The 14215-nt window shown below is 41.2% G+C and overlaps 1 pseudogene; it reads right to left on the reverse strand.

The window, feature by feature from the left end:
- Positions 1–933: 933 nt before the first annotated feature.
- Positions 934–13526, reverse strand: LOC113097140 (protein capicua homolog; annotated as a pseudogene).
- Positions 13527–14215: the final 689 nt, after the last annotated feature.

Consider the following 14215-nt stretch of genomic DNA (forward strand, 5'->3'; position numbering starts at 1 on the left):
AAAGCTCACGTTCTCTTGGATGAAGATAGATTAAATGATTTGCAGGGAACCCACATGGTTTGAAAATAATTTCCCTGATTTGTTTGTGAATGAGTCATTTGTGTAGTGGTTCGACGGAGTCATTGAAAAGAACCAATTCACTCACAACTCAAATATTGGTCTCGTTTTACTCAAAATGCAATATCTAGTCCAGTCATTCACAATCAGAGGTTTTGCTCGGTTAAACTATTAAAATGAAACTTGAAAATATTAGAGCTTTTTTATTTTAGAAAAAGAAAATTTATTCATTTCACATAAGATGTTAACATTACTTTTAATACTAATTTAATAATAATAATAATAATAACATTTATTCAGCAATTATAATATTAAAATGATCAAAGAAAAATTAAAAAAGCATAATGTTACCAAAAAAAATGTTTTTACTTTCTTGAACTTCAACAAAAAATCCTGAAAAAGTTTCATTTCATAAAAAGCACAACTTTTTTTTTTTAACAGTGCTAAGACAAATGTTTTTTGAGCACCAACTCAGCATATTACAATTATTTTAATGTGATTTCATCACATAAATAATTTACATTGTAAAATGTATTCAAATAGAACACATTTATTTTATGATGTACTATTCCTTAAATTTTACTGTTTTAAACTATTTATTATTATATTTTTTATGAAATAAATGTAGCCTTGGTGACCATAAAATATATATATATTTTTTTTTCAAAAATAAATAAAAACAATAATCTTTTTTCTGAATGGTAGTTTACACTGATTGACAGAAAATAAATTTAAAATTAATGTATACTACTTACTATAAAAGATGCATGAGTTTTAATATTTGATTAATAGCCATAATTTATACAGGCCTGAAAAATACATTTAAAACTGGAAATTTGAATTTAACTAAACGTGTCTGATTTCCTTCACCACAATTTAACTTCCCCAGATCTCACCTCCACCTCCTGGGCTGACTCCTCCCACTGCTGGGACCGAAGCGTATCTTATTCCCTGCCCCGCACCTGAATGTACACCATTGGCCACCGCTCACGTGGGTGGGTGTGGCACTGGGCAAGGCAAGGATGCTGGAGGCCTGCTGGGAAGAGGGACTGCTGGGATTGACAGCTGCAGGCAGAGTTGGAAGGATGTACTGAACCTGTGTTACAGGTTTCCCGCCCACTAGGGGCAGCAGGGAGGAACTGGTGATGAAGTAGGGGAAAGGGCACTGAACTGCTACTAGGGGCTCCGTTGCATGGAGTAGGTTGCGGTGGGGTGATGAGCTGAACGGTGGGTTGGTTTGGGAAGGCTCCTCCCAGGACTAGGCCAGTAACTAAGCTTCCTTGCCCATTAGCTTTGGGGGAAGAGGAGGGAAAGTACCCACCTCCTCCTGCTCCGCCGGCACCAATCAGTAGCTTGGGCTTCCCGTCTGGAGGTAGGGTCCCAACAGCAACGCCCCCATCAGCTGGCTTGCTGACGATGGAGATAGGGGTGCTAGTGATGGGACGAACAACATTGGTCACCACGGTGGGGGGCCATCCTGACAGCGCCTTGTGAATGGTACATCCTGGCTTCATGTGGCAAACTGGCATTTATACCAGTAACGGAGGCCGAATTAACATGGAACGGAACCTGCCCTCCACCACCTCCTCCTTTCCCTTCTTTGGGCCCCCCATTATCCAGCTCTGCGCCACCCATTCCTCTCTTCTCCTTCTTCTCCAGTTCTTTTCATGCTGATCTTTGTCATCTTTGTTGACAGTCGGAGACAACCCCAAAGAAGAATGGACTGGTTGGAAGTTGTGCTGAAGAGAAGAAGATCATTTGTGACATAACATCACTATTATACAGTACACTGATCATTTGATTCACATTCTGATGTTTGTGCTGGATTTGATATTGAAGAAATGTTGGAAAGCAGAAAACTGCTGCCCCCACAGGAAGGCAACGAGGCACATCTGAATTCAATGATCGTGTCATATCCAGAGCACTGATATACCTTCATCTGATCGATTTGTGAAGGCAGCATAGATATATTCCCCACTGCCTATGAATATCCCATAATCCCCATTTTTGTCAAACTTTTCCCACTTTTGCCGTAACTTCTAGATAGAAATGAGTATTTATAGTTAATAGGCCCGGAAAACAGGTCTCTTCGCTTTCCGCTTGTCGGGGAACATGCTTACAGCCGTAATAAATAATAGCTATATCTATGGACTTTTAAGATGACTGTTTTTATTGTTGATGTTTATTAAATATTTTGACATCAATTTTGATATAAAAAAAAAAAAAAACGTTTAGATTTCATTCCGCGTATGTGATGGACATTGATTAATAATTGTTGCTATGTACTTTGAAGGCATCTTGAGTAAAACTGCTTCATATTTAACGAACCATATGCAAAACGCTTGAACCGGGAGCGGCAAGACCAGGTTTACACCATACGCATAACCCCTATTAATCAAAACAATCACCAAAGCTCTCTCTAATTTGTTGTAGAATCTTTTATGTTGCTCGGAATTTTGTCCGAAATCAGTTCCAGGAGGTACTTTCATGCTCAATTATTATTTTTTATTTTATGTGCATTTCCTAGGAAAAGCTGCATGAAAATATAACCTAATTTTTTTTTGAGAATACAGGTTTGGAACAGGGTTATTACAGTCAACTACAACTAAAACCATTAAAAAGTCTTTGTTACTTGGAATTAAATAAACATAAAACGGAAATAAAATTGATTAGTTCTACTTGATGCAAAAAAATAAAATAAAATAAAATAGACAAGAAAAAAATAAATGACAAAAACAACAAAATTTCTTTAAAATTAAAATGGAATATGTGACCCTGGACCAGAAAACCTTAAGTCTTAAGTGTAAATCCTAAATAAACTTTCCACTGATGTATGGTTTATTAGGATCTGACAATATTAGGCTGAGATACAACTATTTAAAAATCTGGAATCTGAGTGTGCCAAAACAAAGAAAAAAATACTGCCGAAAATTGCCTCCAAATTAATTCTTAGCAATGAAATAATACTAATCAGAAATTAAGCTTTGATATATTTAAAGTAGGAAATTTACAAAATATCTTCATGAAAACCACGATTTTTCCTAAATATCCTAATGATTTTTGGTATAAAAGAAAAATCTATATTTTGACCCATATAATGATTTTTTTTTTTGTCTATTGCTGAAAATAAACCCCAGAGACTTAAGACTTGTGCTCCAGGGACACTTATTATATATATATAAGTATTTAAATTATTTAAATGTTACTAAAACTAACGCATGTTTGGCATGACATGAGTGAGAATAATATAATAACAGAATTTAAATTTTGGGGTGAAATATTCCTTAAAGGCAACAATTTTGGGTCAGTGAACCATCTAACAGAAGGAACGCTCAGAGACATCTGCTGCATATCCATTGGCGTGGAAAACCTCACAAGGAAATCCTGAAGAAATAATAGTTTCTTGCCAGACGACCAAACACACAAATGTTGAAATAATCTGGTTTTATAAATAATAACTAGATGAGAGCAAATATCATTGCTGTGGTAATGAGGCTTATGTAATCTAAAGCATATTTGGTAACAAAGAGCTCGATTTCATCAATACAGTATAACCATTAACTTCCCTCAAGACAACATAGGACAGCTGGATGTGGTTGGCAGGTGAATAACACTGACATTTTTTAAAACGTCAAGACTTGTTAACTGGGAAAGTGTGTTTTGTCACCATAAGAATCAGATTTCCAAAGGATTTGGGAATTTGCATGTAGCACATAATGTTTATTCATTAAAATAAATCAATAACTGAACTACACCTGATGTCATACCAACTACTCATGTGATGTATTAAGTGTTACCTTGCTGTCAGCTTCGTCTGCATGCTCGTTTTCGTCATCGCTGTCTGTCACTCTCTCTTTACACTTCAGGGTCAATGGAGCCGTCTGCAAACGAGTCTTCTGTGGAGGAATCACACGTTAGCTGTGAGACAAGCGCTGGCAAATCACACACCCCATGGGACTGACAGCACTGAGCAGCGAGGAGATTTTGCCTTTCCAAAATGAATTAATGAAGTTTGGATGGTGGTGGTGCATCAGAGAGCACAGAAGCTCGTGGGAGACACAGACTCAAGAATCAGTCAAGACTGACTAATAATGAAACAATGAGAATGGAGCGCAAAACACTTGTAACATCAAAACCCAATCGCTGTAAAATAATCACTTTCTGATGGTAGGTGCGTTCCACGTATAACAGCATTATCTACAGATCAGGGTTTTTTGGGGTCTTGTGTTGTCTACGATGCATCCAGTAATTCAGTCATGAAAATGGAATTTACCATATAATGTGGAATGTCTCGACTAAATTTGGATCAATAAAACAGAAGTACAAATGTACAAAAATCCCGATATGAAGTAGTGACTGTGAATATTAAACCACGAAAAGACTGCTATTTAAGTCAGTCATGTTCTGCGTGTCTGTGTAATTGAGTTGTGCTGTTTCACCTTCCACACTCAAGCATGTGTGAAGCTTGTGTTTTCAGCATCTGCTGTCTCACTATATGAGGACATTCAACCTCTTTTGTGTGGCAATTTGTTTGCCTAAAAATTAAAGGAACTGTTCAAATTTCATTTGATTACATTTGAAAAGATTCATTCAATTGTTAAAGTTTTACATATTCATTTGACTACCACCATTTTAATAGTCAACTTGTAAAACACAGAATCCAGAAAAATGAAAACAGACAACAGAGAATTTTAGAAAAGATTTTGATTATTTTTGATTATAAAAATTCAGCTAAACCATTAAAAATGGAATCCAGGAAAATTAAAAATGTAAAGCAGAATTTTGGAAAAATAAAACATTTCATAGGACTGTAAAATATATATATATATATATATATATATATATATATAAAAATGAGACTGTGCCAACACTTTATAATAACTTACATTAATACAATATTTAATGCTTGACAGATTATTAGTTAAAAAGTTACATTTCTGAAGAAACTATGAATGGTGCTTGAATATGCAAATTATACCACAATGATGCTAGGAATTTTGGATGGTTGCTAGGGCATTTCAGGTGGTTGCTAGGGTGACCAGTGTCGCTGCTAGGTATTATATTGGCAAAGATGTATCCATTTTATTTTTAAAGTATGGCAGTTTGTAACTTGCATGTGCAAGACTTTCCATGTCATTCACTTCCAGTAGCTTTACAAAATAGATGCTCGATATTGTAAACCTGTATTTTAATGCATTATAAAAAAATTGTTTTGTAGTGCAAATAATTTTACCATTTACTGTACTTTGTTATTCCTCCAGTTATGTCAATGAGAAGTCACACATTCACTGAAAATAGCTTACTTTTGTGTTGCAGAATTAGGTGGATATGATGCACGTAATTTACCTATGACATCATCATCCCCCTCTTCACAGATCACCATAGGCTCTTCATCACTGCTCACATCCTCACTCGTTCGTCGAGGGTGAGCAGGGGGACGGGGATGAAACAGTCCCGCACTTTCCTGAGCTCTCTCCTTCTCCCTCCTCTCCAGAGTATGCACGGCACTCTGGGAAAAGGCTCGAGGTCGTTGAGGCTGCCCTCCCATCGATCCTCCGTGACCGTCAGACTGAGGTGAAGTCCAGCTGGGCCCTGCTCCTTTGTGGTCGGCCCCCTGAGGTGTGGAATGGGCCTCTGGAGAGACAAAGAAGGTTAATTCAACATCAGTCGTGTTTCACACTACTATGCACTCATACTTTCACAAGACCAACAAACGCCCACGCATATAAACAAACTCCCACACAGACCTGTGCTTTCAGACACGCCACGCTCACAAGCTTCTTTGGCCCCTGGAGTTCCCCGGCCCTCAGAAAGGGACTTCCTTCTGTCCTTGTTACACCATTTCCAATCAGGGTGAGCCCGGAAATGAGCCTCCTTCACCTAAAAGACATCAAGAGTAAGACAGGAAGTTATTAATAAAGCAACAGCCTTAATAAATAATAACTGTGCAACACTTTGATCATGCACATACTCTGATTTCTAATATTTTTACATGAATTGAAAATAAATGCAAATGCAAATTTTTTTAATCTATGATAATTTCATTTAATATATTTGTAAACACTCTATCGTATTATTAAATTATGAATGATTAATTTAGATTACACTACACTACGGTTTCAAATATATTTTTCAAGATATATTAATATATTTAGCAAAGCTTTATTCATTATGCATAAAATGTATCCGAAATGACACGAAGTTGTTTATTTTGTTAGATTTCTATTTCAAATAAGTGCTGTTCTTCTGAACTGAATAATAATGTACCATCGTTGACACAAAATTGATAATAATAGTAAGAAATATTTGTTGAGAAGCAAATCAGTATATTAGAATGATTTCTGAAGGATCATGTGACTGGAGGAATGATGCTAAAAATCAAACTTTATTATTGTTTGGGTGTATTTTTGATCAAACAAATGCAGCCTTGATTAGCATGAGAGAGCACGAGTGTAATGTTTTAAAAACATTTAAAACAATGTAACAGAAGTGCATATTGACATTAAATGGGCCATCAACCACCCTGCTTTCCAGATATTTGCATCTACTGTATATCGACCACTGTAAAACTGATATCAGTAATTCAAATGCAAAACCACATTTTTACTTAACGTTATGTCTTAATTTCAAAGGAAAGACAGCAGAATGGAATGACATCTTCCTCTTATGAAGTATTTCACAATATTTCACCAGAATGACTGTACCTGGAAGGCAAGATCATGATACTTCTGCTTCTCTTTGGGTCCCAGCGCGTACCACCATTCACCCAGTATTTTACTGACAGTACGGTTGTCCTGGTTGGGGTGCCGCTGGTGAACCAGGGCACGGTGCCGCTTACTAAAGATCATAAATGCGTTCATTGGCCGCCTGATGTGGTCCTTTTCCCTCTTTGTGGTTTGAGAGAGAAAGAGACAGAGAGTGTACATATTTATAGCACTTTTAACAGAAGACAATAAGGGAAATTAATGATTGCAATGCTTAATGATTGTAAACTGAAACCCTTGACAAGTTTCCAAGGTTATTTTTTATGCTCTCACTAAAATCGAGAAAGCAGACTGTCGGGTGCTACTCAAAGCAAACCAAGCAACTGACAAAATGTCTTGCTGTTTGTCACTATTGCAGCCGACCTGGACACGAATAGACTTACAAATAAAAACGTACCTTTTTGTCACCATCTTTTGGGAGTGCACTGAGAGATTGTGTGCGCCTTTTCACTGGGCTGATGGATGGAGCAGTGTCTTGAACTGGAAAAAAACTGAAAAACAATATAAAAATAAAATATAGAGAGAGAAAGAATTGCATCAAGAACAGTATCCAGAAAAAAGTGAAAAACTAAGAAATTATTGTGATTTCTTTTTAATAAATATTTTTCCCATATGTGTATATTATATTATATTATATTTCATTATGAACCGATATTAATGAAAATATTGTAATCTTAAAGGGATACTCCACCCCCATGTTGTTCCAAACCCGTAAAAGCTTACTTCGTCTTCTAAACACAATTTAAGATATTTTGGATGAAAACCGGGAGGCTTGTGACTGTCCCATAGACTGCCGAGTAAGTTACACTGTCAAGGTCCAGAAAAGTATGAAAGACGTCATCCAAATACTCCATCTGTCATGGACTTTCCTCTCCTCTGTTTCTCTCCACATATAATGAGCTGAACGCAGGCAGTGTACACTCTTCTGTATCAGCGGCGCCACAAGTATACGTTTTTTGTACATATATTTATGCTTTGATTTGAAAGAAAACAGCGCAACCTTGTGGCAGGGCTGACTTAGAAGAGCGTACGCTACCTGCGTTCAGCTCATAATTTTCAAAATGGCGCTACGATGATATGGAGAGAAACAGAGGAGAGGAATTGTTGAATAAAGTCATTATTATTGTGTACAAAAAGTATTCTCTTCGCTTCATAATGTTATGGTTGAATCACTGATGGCAGATTCTGACAATGTCTTTCATAGTTTTCTGGACTTTGACAGTGTAACTTACTTGGCAGTCTATGGGACAGTCACAAGCCTCCTGATTATAATTCAAAAAATATTAAATTGTGTAACGAACCTTTTACAGGTTAGGAACGACATGGGGGTAAGTGAATAATGACAAATTTTAATTTTGGGGTGGAGTATCCCTTTAATGTTCGCTTTTATTGTCAAGAGGTGAGATGCAAACAGATATTTACAGGTCATCAGCATCACTCTCGGTCTCACTGTCACCTCCTCTCTCCACGGGTGGGTCTTCAGCAGTAGGAGGGGGGCAAGACGGCGAACCTCTCTGTGGTGCTGGGTGTTCAGTAGGTCCCTCAGTCACAAGGGCAACTCCACAGCGAGGTTCTGCAAGTTTATTCAGTTTCAAAACTTCAACTGAAAACATATATTGTGAATGTGATTTTGTGTATAGTCTATGTAGTTTCATACAAAAAGCTGTAACGTCTAAATATAGTGTTTCTGGGTTGTTTTTTGTTGTTTTTTGTGCAAATGTTACCTTTGCCCTGATTTACAAGTGTTTGGCCATCTGCAGGCTGCATTGACATTTTTGTTTGGTTGGTCTCCAGAAAAGGAACCAACGAATGCCACGCAAACACTGGCACAGAGCGGGGCTCCACGTTGGTCCAAACTAAATGAAGAGACAGACAAACCTTTTACATACACGCAAATCTGTTTCACAAAACCTACAGCCTCTCTATTCTCTTAAGAAGGAACTGGTGAAAAAGCACCTTTCTGTGTCAGACTGAACCTGAATGAAAGCCATTCATATACATACAGTACATCAGTGATTTGTAAAACAAAGAAAGTGTGTAACTGTCGAAGGCATCTGTCATTCCAGTAAACTGTGTAACTCAGATTAAGTACTCATTAGAATCAGGGCGGTCCAATCACCCTCTAGCCATGCAAGTCTAGGCAAGTTCCTGTGTATCATTTTAGACATGCTGCAACTGTCTAAAGAAACATTGACCCTGAAAGCACAGTGCATTCATTCTTCACTACACACACCCAAACACACCTGCTGCTGACCAGCATACCAAAGTCACTCTGAGCCCCCTTATTTTCACAGTTTGTCAGTCTTGAGAAGAAACAGAAAGTGTTTACTGGTGTTCTCCAACTTACAAAACAACATATTCTGGCCACCACAAATTAATCCAGAAAAAATGTTATCTTCTCTTTAATAAAAAAAATATATACATAACAAAATGTGCAATAAATTAATTTTGGATAAAATACATGTAAAAAGAACTGCCTAGATAATTTGGCATTGGAAGAATTTGGTAGATCGAGATTTGTTCTGAAACATGTTAGAATCTTTTTCAGGGAGAAGGATTCATTTAATGCAACCTTGATAAATAAAAATATCAATTTATTTTTTTAAACCATACTGATTACACCTATTATGCCCTGAACTTTTGAATCATAGTGTACACACAATAATAAGTTGGCATGTTCACATTTTAAATTGGATTCATTCATACTTTAAATTGTGAGTGGCATTGGTAATCAATAATTTACAAATGTTAGTGCTCTAATTGGTTTTATTTATATTTTAGGTTTCTTACCAGTGCCAGGTCGTCCCATGATGATGTCTTTGCGAGGAGCAGGGTGAGGGGACTCGGCTGGAAGGATGAGGGGCAACAGAGCTGTGGGTGAAGGATGGCAAGCCACAGGCTGTGGGAGAGCACCACCTGCATCTGCAGGTCCACCTGACTTCCTCTCTTGCTCTTTACATCCTGAGCCTAATAGTGCAAGGGCAGGTCCAGTGGTTGCATTAGAAGTGGACACATTCAAAGTGGCAGAGTTTGAATGGGCGGGATGTCCAGGAGCCACAGGTGTCAATGACTGAGAGGAAGTCACCAAGACTAAGGTGGGAGCAGGATTGCGAAGGAGAACGGCTCCATTGGTGGCAGCGCCATTGATGGGCACAGGTGCCTGGAGGCCCATGGCATGGTGAGGGGGCAGGCTGTGCTCCCTAGAGCGTGAGCTTCCTCTACGGCTCAAGGGGCCATCACTGAATTTTGCCAGTGGTACATCGGGGTTACGAACGATGACGGGCGAATCACGTAGGGGAACAATACGACGTGAGCTGGGATCCTGTGGCAGGGGTGAGGGTGGTGTGGGAGAAACCAGCATAGGGGGTGGAGTGGATGCGGCAGAGGATGAGGGTCGACTTGTGACACTCCTCTGTCGAGGGAATGAGAGAGATGAGGGGGTGGTAGGCTGGCTTTGGGGGGACAGAACCCTGAATGCTGCTGTGTTGAGGCTGAGGCTGGGGTCATTTAACTGGGGATCAGATTTCGCATAGTCTAATGCACTGGGCAGCGGGGGTGGTGGGGCATCCAGCTTACGTTTACTGGGACTCATGGGTACAGTGAATGTCAGGTTGGTCTGAAAGGTGGGCATGATGCCAGAGATGTAGCGCTCACGTTCTGTGCTGGGAGTGCCAGGGATTTTCGTGCCACTGAGATGTCGAGGGCGGCGAGGGGTCAGAGGTGCTGTGATGGGGCTGAAATTAGCTGGGCGGAAGCCAAATAGTGTGGGTGAGGGGGATGGTGCAGGTGAGAATGGTGACTGATTGGATACAGGTGAAAATGAAGGTGTGCATGAGCGCGAGCTGCCAAGTGAAACCAGCATATTTGCAGCCTCGCACTCATCAAAGTCAAAACGGGACATGTCACGTGGAAGTTCTTGTGGTATAAGAGAAGTCATCACCAGACGTGGTCGAGAGTCCCCGCCACGGCTGCTTGCTTCACTGCTGTCTCGTGAGTTGTCATCCCAGTCATACTCGCTGCTGGTGCGTCCACTTAAACGAAGGTCAGGTGTGAGAGTGCCAGTGCTACTGGCACCACTCCGGTCTCGGCCAACCCCGCCTCCAGCTTCCATCTCTTTGGTGCGCATGGAGAGATGCCGCGAGCAGTAGCCGCGCCTTTGTGACTCCTTTGAGCAGCCTTCACGTGAGCACAGTCTGCGCCACTGTTTGCCATTGAACTTCTTGCGGATGCCTGTAGGGGTGCATACCACATCGCCCTTCTTGTACTTCTGTTGAGCGGCTGTGAGGGGTGTGCGGGAACGGGAAGAAGAGGACGAGGATCCAGAGCCACCCCCTGAAGCACCATGCGAGTTGGAGTTGGGGGTCTTGTCCAGGGAGCCTCGAGAAGAGCTTTGGGGCAAGGGAGGAAGCTGGGATGTGGAAGAGATGACTGGCGCACCTGTGGCTGAGTCCAGGCCCAGGAGCATAGGGGGATGATTTGGGTGAGGAGCAAGCGGCAGATGGGGTGCAATCGGGGTGCTAAGCCCTCTCACCACAGAAAGGTGAGGGCTGAGGTAGTTTGGTTTAGAAAGAATGGGCCGATGCTGAGAAGGAGCCCCCAGAGCTTTGCTTCCCATTGCAGTAATGCCACCATCCCTTAGCTGACTAAGACAGCTGACTTCCAAGTCCACCCCATCTGGGGTAGATGAATGAAGAGGATGAGACTTTTGCCTTTCCCTCTCCCTATCTCGATCTCGTTCCCTTTCTCTCTCTAAGTGCCTATGCAACTCTCTTTCCTGGTCTTTCCCTCTGTGTTGTTCCCAGTCTCTGTTTGAGGCTACACTGAGTACAGATGTGATGGCAGGGTTAACGGCAGAAGACAAAGAATGGGGTGAGCTGAAAGGTACAGTCACAGGATGCAACAAACTCTGAACAAATGTTGGTCTAGTCAGTTGAACCACCTCCTGCTCCACTTCCATGTCATCTCTTTCCTCCCACTCTCTTTCTCTTACCTGCCTACCATCAACCCCTGGCTCTGCTGGCTGGGGTGGCTCTAGGTCCCATGGAGGAACCAGGAGGCGGAGATTTTGTCGTGAGACCCAAATAGCCTGAGCCCTTCCATCATCCTCTACACCTCTCCTCTCCTTTCTCTCATCAGATTGATCCTCCCGTAGCTGAACGCGGTACGGGAAAGACACTGCTGGGTGTGGATCGACTTGAGTGACTATACCTTCTCTGTACCACTGTTGCGCTCCCTCACTGCCCTCGTCACCTCCTCCGAAGGGGACGCAGACTCGTGTGCCTATAGCCACCGGTGCCAAACCTGGAAGTGACGCATCAAGAATAAGGTCAACAGAATCAGAAGCCACTCTAAAAGGGTACTTGCATATGGTCTTTTCTCCATTCAGCTGCACCTCCACAGTCCCATGCTCCTCGCTAACTCTCCGCACAACTCCAGCACGAAACACTCCAGACATTTCTTGGCCCCGATCGTGAGGCCAGCCTTCCCCTAATCTGGGACCCTGTCGGGCCAGAACTCTCTGATTTTTGAGACCTTTGGCAAGGACTCCAGCTAACCCAGATGACAGGCTCTCCTGTGAGGATGCTGAAGTGTTATGTGCTTGTGGCTTTTGGGAGTTGGAGTGAGAATCACGTCTTGAAGCTGTCACTTCTAGGTCGGCTGAGTGTTCACTGGCTGTATCAGTTGAGGAGCAACGCTGTGGGCTAGATGTGCTCACCCCATCCCTCTCTCTGCACTCACCTGCAGTTCTACCTGTAGGCCCAGTTACATTGTTGTGTCTGTACCCAGTGATGCTGTCCTCAACCAGCTGGCTTTGACCTTGTAGGTCTGTGTACGCAGCAGAGGCAGCTGGGCCCTGGCTAGCACCACTTGCATTATGAGAGCTGCTGCTGCTCTGTGGGGGTGTGCTGGGAGTGCTGACGTTGCCATGGTTTCCTGCACAGTGTTCTGAGATGTACTTTTTCTTGGGCACACGGGTCTTAAAAGTGGCCGTCTTACGACTAAACAAAGGGTTGGGGCTATTGCTGGCACTGGTCGTGCTACTGTTGCTGTCACTCTGTGTTCCGCCAGACTTGGAGCTCCCAGGGCATTCCTCTGTTTTCCCAAAATCCACTGCTATACTGAGGATGCCATCCTTTTCTGGAGACCCACTTTTTCTCAGTGGCCCTTCCTGCGATGAGTCAGAATTTGAGGAGAAATGTCTCTTGGGAGAGGTAGGTGAAATTTGGGGTTTTTCTTCAGTTTCTCTCTTCTCTTCTTGTGGGCTACTATCTGCTGGCCTCCTCTTAACTCCTTTGGCGCGAGTGGATGGGGGCGACCCCCTTTCTTGCTTTTTAATGGGCTTCATCTTTTCTTGCTCTGAGAGAGTCTCTAATTCCCCTGATTTCCTGCGAGTCCCAGCCTATCAATATCTTCCACTCTGTTTCCCTCTTGCATCCCGCCCCTTCTCTGTCTTTTTCTTCTGTTCTTGTCCAAGCCTCTTCCTGTTTGCGCTGTGCTTTCCTTCTTAAATTAGAGCCTGCAATGAAACACAGCACATGAGGTGGATCAGTCTGTTATACAGCACTACAGTTCTCATATAGAGAAGGGAGTATGAATACAACATATACAATAAAAAAAACAATTAGTGCACAAAATAAAGTTGTATGTTTAGTGCCTAATCTTATCAAAACATCTCTATAAGTGTGAAAATGGAAAACATAGCCCTGAAAAGTGGATATAACAACTTAACACAGAAAAAAAAAAAAAAACACAGAACACAAATGAAAAATGCTTGCCCAGACAAGTCACACACTCACTTTGTTTTTTTGGCTGGATCAGAGGAGGCGGGGGAATTCCTTGTTCAGTGGTATTTTTGTGACTCTAAGGCTCTCTATCACTCGCTCTTTCAAATGACCTTTTTGCATTCGTTACAGAGGCAATCCACCCCTACAGTCCTCACTTCCTGTCACAGCACTACAATATCTCAATGTACAATACCATCCTTACACATTACTACTTACACATTCTTTCCTCCTACCAAAACACCCTTTTCTTCACCATCCAAACATCTTACAGTGTGGATTGTGTTTAAAGCCCATTTAAAACCCACAGATATGTTATCAACCTTAACGTTTGTATAAATATATTTAGACACTTCAACACACTTGCTACAAACCATCTTATATACGCCCTACATATTACAAATAATTCAGTGTAATCAAATGACAATTAATTTAAACTTTGAATATCTCAAAACCTGCATGCAGGTTTTATGAATATAAAATATGACTGACTGGTCTTCATTTAATTACTGATGTGCATCTACCCTGTTAGCACACATACAGCATGGAGACGTCTATTTGACATCTGCATTTACATCTACAAGATGTATTTTTTAAGGTGTTTGCTCATCT

The sequence above is a fragment of the Carassius auratus genome, unplaced genomic scaffold (genome assembly GCF_003368295.1).
Source record: "Carassius auratus strain Wakin unplaced genomic scaffold, ASM336829v1 scaf_tig00216117, whole genome shotgun sequence".
In the NCBI taxonomy this organism is placed as follows: domain Eukaryota; kingdom Metazoa; phylum Chordata; class Actinopteri; order Cypriniformes; family Cyprinidae; genus Carassius; species Carassius auratus.